The sequence below is a fragment of the Amblyraja radiata genome, chromosome 13 (assembly GCF_010909765.2).
Source record: "Amblyraja radiata isolate CabotCenter1 chromosome 13, sAmbRad1.1.pri, whole genome shotgun sequence".
NCBI classification, from domain to species: Eukaryota; Metazoa; Chordata; class Chondrichthyes; order Rajiformes; family Rajidae; genus Amblyraja; species Amblyraja radiata.
Genome location: NC_045968.1, coordinates 11,635,517 through 11,644,740, shown reverse-complemented (window position 1 = coordinate 11,644,740; position 9,224 = coordinate 11,635,517).

Here is a 9,224-nt window from a genome sequence, read left to right as displayed (position 1 = left end):
AACTAAAAAAAATATTCGCATCATGTCGAATCTTCGTGCTTGCATGGTATATGTAAAAGTCACCGTCGGGATGAATGGAAGCCATTCATAAAAGCCATTCATTGGGATGAATGGAAGTCTCATTTTTCCATTGAAGATAGACGCCAAATGCTGGAGTAACTCAGCGGGACAGGCAGCATCTCTGGGCACCGTGTTACAGGAAAGACTGTTGTCAAGTTGGAAAGGGTACAGAGAAGATTTACAAGGATGTTGTCAGGACTAGAGGGTCTGAGCTATAGGGAGAGGTTGAGTAGGCTGGGACTTGTAGCGCAGGAGGATGATGGATGTATATAGAGGTATACAAAATCATGAGAGGAATAGATCAGGTAGATACACAGAGTCTCTTGCCCAGAGTAGGTGAATCGAGGACTAGAGGACTTGGGTTCAAGGTGAAGGGGAAAAGATTTATTAGGAATCTGAGGGGTAACGTTTTCACACAAAGGGTGGTGGATGTATGGAACAAGCTGCCAGAGGAGGTATTTAAGAAGGAACTGCAGATGCTGGAAAATCGAAGGTACACAAAAATGCTGGAGAAACTCAGCGGGTGCAGCAGCATCTATGGAGCGAAGGAAATAGGCAACGTTTCGGGCCGAAACGTTGCCTATTTCCTTCGCTCCATAGATGCTGCTGCACCCACTGAGTTTCTCCAGCATTTTTGCGTACCTGCCAGAGGAGGTAGTTGAGGCAGGAACTATCCCAGCATTTAAGAAGCAGTTAGACAGGTACATGGATAGGACAGGTTTGGGGAGGGAGATGGACTAAATGCTGGCAGGTGGGACTAGTCCAGCTGGGGTATGTTGGCCAGTGTGGGCAAGTAGGGCCGAAGGGCCTGTTTCCACACTGCAACACTCTATGACTCTATGAATGGTCGAGTCCCTCCTTCAGACTATTCTCTCTGGCTGCACTCCCCTCTGTGATTCTCACTCACTTTTATTACGCCCGCTATCTGCATAACTGATCACCTTAAATTGACAAACATTTGCGGTGAAGAAGATTTGTTTGTTGCGGGGACCTGGCGTGGGCACGTTCATCATTAATGTGTGGGATTGTTTACCTTGTTGAAGTTGAATCATATGAACTCACAGCTGGCGTTCTAGTCATTCACTCTGCACGGTTGTACACCACGTCTGATAAGAAATCCTTCAGACCTCCATGGGTGAAGCCGTTAAGGTTGCCATTTCCTTACCATGGGGATTTTTCCCTGACCATGAACTAGTTCACTTGTGGTCCGCCTAATAAATTACGCAACAGTAAAACTGTTTAAACAATTTACCAATTTTACCGAAGCCAATTAACCTACAAACCTGTACGGCTTTGGAGTGTGGGAGGAGACCAGAGCACCCGGAGAAAGCCCACGCGGTCACAGTGAGACAGCACCCGTAGTGTCGGAATCTGTGTCGGAAAGAATTGCAGATGCTGGTTAAAATCGAAGGTAGACACAAAAAGCTGGAGTAACTCAGCGGGACAGGCAGCATCTCTGGAGAGAAGGAATGGGCGACGTTTCGGGTCGATACCCTACTTCAGACTGATGTGTCACGATTTGGATTCAAGTGTCTGGATCATTCATCCATGAGGAACTTGACCTTTAACTGTCGTCCAAAGTTTATTTTAACATTACAGAAAAACATTTACTGAAGGATTCAAATATTTGGCCGCACTGTTTGCCTTCAGTTGCCTTCGGAACTTTGCAATCCGGGGAGGATTCAGATTGGCAACAGATTGAATACATATTGGTGCATTATAACTCAACATTCTCTTTTAGATTGGACTCGGGCCTGTTAAAAAAACAATAAGGCCACTTGGAAGAAAAAATTAAGGATTGCTTTCCCTTTCACATGCTGTCTCCGAGCTCACTTTTGAGCCTTTCTCCTCGATATTGAATTAAAACATCACAGAGTTACACAGTGTATGTAAATTGCCCCTAGTGTGGTGAGAAAGTAGTTTAACTTGGCACTGGTGTGAACAGGTGATCAATAGTCTGTTTCCATGCTGTATTTCAAAGCAAAGCTAAGCTAAAACATAGAAACATAGAAAATAGGTGCAGGAGGAGGCCATTCAGCCCTTTGAGCCAGCACCGCCATTCACTGTGATCATGGCTGATCGTCCCCAATCAATAACCCGTGCCTGCCTTCTCCCCATATCCCTTGATTCCACCAGCCCCTAGAGCTCTATCTAACTCTCTCTTAAATCCATCCAGTGATTTGGCCTCCACTGCCCTCTGTGGCAGGGAATTCCACAAATTTCACAACTCTCTGGGTGAAAAAGTTTTTTTGTCACCTCATCCTTAAATGTCCCCCCCTTTATTCTAACGCTGTGGCCCCTGGTTCTGGACTCGCCCAACATTGGGAACATTTTTCCTGCATCTAGCTTGTCCAGTCCTTTTACAACCTGATCTTGTGTTGATCAAAGTCTCATTTTGAAAGGTGCATGCGTGGACATTTCTTAACGGCAGAAATAGTTTAATTAAATTCAGAGCAGAAACAGCCCCTTCGGCCCACCCTGTCCGCACCGACCAGCGATCCCCGCACACTAACACCATCCGGCACACATTAGGGCCAATTTTCTTTACAATTTTACTAAGCCAATTAACCTGCAAACCTTTGGAATGTGGGGGGAAACTGAGGGTCTCAGAGAAAGCCCACACAGGTCACGGGGAGAATGTACCAACTCCGTACAGACAGCAGCAGTAGTCAGAATCGAACCCGGGTCTCTGCCGATGAAAGGCAGCAACTCTACCACTGCGCCACCGTGCCGCCCTATCTAGTTCAAATGATTCACGTTTAGATTAGGCTACTGTATTAGAGCTTCAGTTCCAAATGAGCACATTGCTGATGAAAGGCTTGTTGTGAAAAGGTTCTTCGTCTTCTTGCGAATTAAACATAAACCAAAGGAATAGTTGGATCTCAAGCCGGGTGTTGAGCAGCCAGGTTGTTGGCTCTGCGTCAATGTCTGCCAGGCCCCGAGCTCCATTTGGTGGGTGGTAGAGCGGGCACCCAGAGATGACATGGTTGGCTGTCTGTTGTTCTGCTCCGCATTCACAGGCTGGGCTCTGGCGGAGCCCCCATCTCCACACGCTGGCATTGAAACACCCAAATCCAGTATCAAGTCTGTTGAGCTTCACCCATGCCCCTCTGGGGAGGTCAGACCATGGACACCTTTTATCTGGTGAAGAGATGTAGCTGTGTAAAGGAGCTGTCCCACTTGGGCGACCTAAATGGCGAGTTTAGAAGAGTTTGACATGTTGAAGACCTCCTTCCACTATGTAGAAGACCACCTTCCACTATGTAGAAGACCTCCTTCGACCTCCTTCGACTATGTTGAAGACTAGCTTCGACTAGCTACGACTAACTTCAGGAAAATTGGACACCGAATAGTGGAGAGTGAAGACGACCTCCTTCGATCTCCTTCGACCTCCCTTCGACTATGATGAAGACTATCTTCGACGACCCTCGATTACCTACGACTAACATGACGACCTACTATGACTTACTACGACTAAACCTACAAGTAAACAAAGTAGAGATTTTTTCCATGGCGACCTTTTTTTACTCGTGGGCATTTTTTAACATATTGAAAAAAACGCCGCAACCTAGTCGAGGCCTCGAGTACATGGAGACCACTCTCGAGCACGAAGGAGAGTTACGAAGACCTCCTAGGACCTCGTGTCGACCATGCTGCGAGTATGAGTCGAGGGCAAACTCGCCAGAACTCGCGGATTAGGTCGCCCAAGTGGGACAGCCCTTTAGTGGAGATGAGGTTGCCTTCCACTTCTGTGACCACTTGGTGGCTATCCAGTGTGCTTATGTCTCAGTTGGTTGGATGGATGCTAGTTGTTTGCCATGTTGAGCAAAGGGGTGACGGGACTTCGGTCGGGGTGGCCTCTGCTCTCTGCTGAAAAGGTTGTACAATCTATCACACCAAGGCAATACTTTCTGCTCAACTAAACGTTGCGATCATTGTTTCTCAGTCCCCACCCAAAACTGTCTCTTTCTCACCTTTTCCCACAAATTAATCCAGTTTCAACTGTACTCCTGCTGGACAGAGTGAAATATTTATTATGAGAACTGACAAATAAATCTCACACCATGCTTTGACAGATCCGGTTTCCTAATTTTAAGCCTTTATTATCGTCAGTGGTAGTGCGTCTTACACATTGGCCATTGTGATCCCAGGTATTAAATACCCTGTTGTAGAGCAGTGCAAAGAATCCCACACGATACTGTTACAATGTCATTAATCAAATAATGTTTCTCTTTAATAGAATAGTTCAGAATTCCAGCCACAGGCAAAGGAGGTTTTCAGTTTTCAGTTGCCTGTCCAGAGTCTAAAGACTCAACCCATTTTTTTTAGTTTAGTTTAGTTTAGAGATACAGCACGGAAACAGGCCCTTCGACCCACAGGGTCCGGGCCGACCAGCGATCCCTGCACACTAACACTATCCTACACCCACTAGGGACATTTTTTACATTTACCAAGCCAATCAACCTACAAACCTGTACGTCTTTGGAGTGTGGGAGGAAACCGAAGATCTCGGAGAAAGCCCACGCAGGTCACGGGGAGAACGTACAAACTCCGTACAGACAGCATCCGTAGTCGGGTCTCCGGCGCTGCATCCACTGTAAGGCAGCAACTCTACCGCTGTGCCACCGTGCTGGAGTAACTCAGCGAGACAGGTAGCATCTCTGGGGAGAAGGAATGGGTGACGACTCGGGTCGAGACATTATCTCATAGAGGAGTCATACAGCATGGAAACAGGGCCTTCAGCTCAACTTGCCCACGCTGTATAAGATGCTCCATCCACACTAGTCCCACCTGCCTGCGTTTGGCCCTTATCCCGCTAAACCTGTCCTATCCATGAACCTGTCTGGGTGTTTCTTCGGCCATGGTTCGCTGTTCATGACCAATGTCACAACTCCATGTGTGGTAATGGCACAGAATTTGAGAAACCCTAAGATATAACGAAGATTACAACAGATTTACAAATGATTAACAAGAGAGCTAACAAGTCAATTGAACATAGTTTTGCTCGCACTATGATCCAGAAGGAATTTATTCATGAAGCTACATTTTAGGTATTTAGCAAACAGCTCACTTTGCACGCATGATAAATTACTTTGGCACAAACCCAAGATGAATATGCAGATTGTGGTTCATGACATTGCTGGGTTATCTGATCTGTTGTAGAAGTAACCTGACAAGGGTTGCCTGGTAGCAGAAACTGACAATTGTCCAGCAATTTTATTAGGGCTGTAGTCTCGAGTCATAGAGTCATACAGCGTGGAAATAGACCCTTCAGCCCAACTTGCCCACACCACCCAACATGTCCCAGCTGCACTAATCCCACCTGCCTGCATTTGGTCCATATCCCTCTAAACCTGTCCTATCCATGTACCTGTGTAGGAAGGAACTGCAAATGCTGGTTTACACCGAAGATAGACACAAAATACTGGAGTAACTCAGCGGGACAGGCAGCATCTCTGAAGAGAAGAAATAATTGGGTGATGTTTCAGGTCGAGATCCTACTTTAGTCTTGAACCGAAACGTCACCCATTCCATCTCTCCAGAAATCCTGCCTGTCCCATAGAACATAGAAACATAGAAAAATAGATGCAGGAGTAGGCCATTCGGCCCTTCGAGCCAGCACCGCCGTTCAATATGATCATGGGCTGATCATCCAAAATCAGTACCCCGTTCCTGCTTTCTCTCCATATCCTTTGATCCCCTAATATCCCTAAGAGCTAAATCCCGCTGTGTTAATCCGATATTTTGTGTCTATCTATCCATGTATCTGTTTTCATTTATATAATAATTAAAAAATGGTGTTAGTGACTATCTCAAACCACTTTAAGTTCACAAGAAGCTACAGAATGTTGGGAGATTTTACCATCTATCTTTTATAATTAAATATGCGGGCATGTAAAATCCTTTAGATTAACTTTTACTCGTAAGTTATTAAATTGAGGTTTAGTTTAGAGATACAATGTGGAAACAGGCCACTCGGCCCACCAAGTCCACGCCGATCATCGATCGATCACCCGTTCACACTGGCTCTATGTTAGCTCACTTTCTCGCCACACACGAACGTGCCAACTCCACGCAGACAGCATCCGAGGTGAGGATTGAACCGGGATCTTTGGCGCTGTGAGGCAGCAGGTTTACCGGCCGTGCCACTGTGCCGCCCTTACCACTGTCCCCACCTCCTCTCCCCTGTTTACATTAGTGATAAATTCCAGCATACATTAAAAAATGTGTTTTTTTTGTAATAGGCAGTGAAATGCTGCATCAGTATATTCTCACCACGCTCAGTCAAAATGATCGGATCGCCTAATGGAATTTGAAACCAATATTTCATCCTCTTTGGCTTGCTGACAACCAACAGAAAGGAGATGTGCCAGGTTTAACATCGGGTTAGACACCAAGTGCTGGAATAATTCAGCGGGTCAGGCAGCATCTGTGGAGTAAAATAAATGGGTGACGTTTTCGGATCGAGACCCTTCCTCAGACTGTAAGGCTTTGTGTCTATCTTCAGTACAAGCCAGCATCTGCAGTTCCTTTCTGCACATTAACATCAGGCTAGTCACTGCATTTCTGCTTTTACCTGTAATCAATCTGTTTATCGTTCCAAAATAACCACACACATTAATTGAACGAAGGAATAGGTGACGTTTCAGGTCGAGACCCTTCTTCAGTCTGAAGAAGGGTCTCAATCCGAAGCGTCACCGATTCCTTCGCTCCATGGATGCTGCCTCACCCACTGAGTTTCTCCAGCATTTTTGTCTACCTTTGATTTTTCCAGCATCTGCTGTTCTTTCTTAGACATTAATTGAGCACATCCAGCAAACAGTGATATGAGGTTTGGAAATCAAGGTAGCTTTTAACTCAAAAGTAAAAAGTGAAAATAGTTTGTGCCTTTTGGAGGAGATAAAGATGGTGTAAATGATAAACACTTTCCACTGGTGACACCAAACTTGCCCTATTTTTAAAAATAGATTGATGAAAGTCCCAGCATCAGTTATTACCTGTGTGCATCAGGCAGCCCCCATCTACAACTTTAAAATTCCCATCTTGTTTTCAAATCAATCTCTGGCCTAATTCCTCCCTATCTTTGTAATCTTATCCAACCTTGTTTCTCTCAAAGAAATTCGTGCCGCTCCAGTTTCAGTGCATTTATTTTAATCCCTGACTTCAGTCACAGCAACTTTCGCAGCTGTATCTTTAACTTTACCAGAAAGTCTTTCTTCAAGTGCCCTTATCTCTCTGTCATTTGAGACGCTCTTTAAATCGTACCTTTTTGACCCAGTTTTTTGGTCTTCTCATTATCAAGCGCTGTCTGACAATGTCCTTGTCAGATGCATGGGGTGTTTCGCTACATAACCATGTTTTTATTTATTCATGGGCGATGCAAGTTATTTCCATCCTGAGTTGCCTTGTGAACCAAGGAGATAGTTAAAAGTCAACCATTTCCGCTTCAGTTCATGTTCCGTTCAGTTCAGTTTGTTGTCACGTGTACCGAGGTACAGTGAAAAGTTTTGCTGCGTGCTGGTTCTGGAGGTTTGACAGTCCACGAGTTATAGGAGCGGTATGAGGCCATTCGGCCCATTGAGTTTACCCTGCCATTCAATCGTGGCTGATCTCTGCCTCCTCATTCCATTTCCCTCATTCTCCTCCCCATCACCCAGTGTGAAGAAGGGTCTTGAGCCGAAACGTCGCCCATTCCTTCTCTCCAGAGATGCAACCTGTCCCGCTGAGTTACTCCAGCATTTTGTGTCTGTACCCATGATCCTTGACAGTTCTGGAGTCATACCTGGCGAGGTCAGACTGGGGAAGGATTTTAGCATTCCTTCCCTCAAACTAAACCATTTGTGCTTTTTGATGACAATCCTGTATTTTCGTGATTGTGGACAGGCAATGTTTTGCGTGGGGACCCTTTTTCAGACGGATTATCATAGAGTCATACAGCGTGGAAACGGGCCCTGCGGCCCAACTTGCCCATGTGGACCAACCGGTCTGAAGAAGGGTCTCAACCCGAAACGTCACCCATTCCTTCTCTCCAGAGATGCTGCCTGTCCCGCTGAATTACCCCAGCGTTTTGTGTCTACCTTCTATGTAGTAGGAACTCACCCTTCCTATCGATAGGCATACAGCAGGCACCGTTTAACAACCTCTCAGAGATCGAGCTACTTTTTGCCCCTTCGATTTGCTTGTGCAAAGTGAGTTCTTGCTGACAATCCACATGCCTTAACAGGAAATCATTAGATACCAGACAGACAAAACGTGTAGGAAGGAACTGCAGATGCTGGTTTAAACCGAGGATAGACACAAAAAGCTGGAGTTACTGCGGGACAGGCAGCATCTCCGGAGAAAAGGGATAGGTGACATTTCGGGTCGAGACCCTTCCTCAGACTGAGAGTCAGGGGAAAGGGAAATGAGAGATGTAGACGGCACATAGAACAGGTATGTAAAAAGCAACGATAATCAGACAGATGACAAACACAAAATGCTGGAATAACTCAGTAGGGCAGGCAGCATCTATGGAGGAAGGAATGGGTGACGCATGCAGGTACAGCAGGTATGAAATTTGGTTGTATTGAATGACATCTGCCAGGTCTTTCCTCACTCACAGAGAGCATCCAGATCCTTCTGTAAGGACAAGCTGTCTTCTGGTGTTTTAATCTGTCTATAAATGTTGGCATCATCTGCAAAGAGTCGAACTGTGGACGAAACTGCATTTGGAATGTCATTGATATACATTAGGAAGAGCAACGGACCCATGACACTCCCCTTGTGGTACACCTGATGTCACAGAAGTTTCAATAGACGTCTCTCCCTCCAAGAGAACTCGCTGGTGTCTCCTTGTCAAAAAGATCTCCATCCATTTTTAAGAGGTTGCCATCTATTCCTACATGGTTGAGTTTGTACAGGAGCCGCTTGTGGGGAACCTTATCTAAAGCCTTGTGGAGTTTAATATAATCAGGTCAGTCTGACCCTTGTTATCGAGTGACCTGGCTAGATCATCGATGAGTCCTGCCAGTTGGGTTTCACGTGATCGACCCTGTCTAAAGCCATGTTGGTGGTTTGTTAGTACCTTTGTGGAAGTCAATATGGTCCATAATAAGTCGGTGAATTATATGTTGGAGAATCTTGCATGGAATGGAGGTTGGTGGAACTACGCGATAATTTGCAGG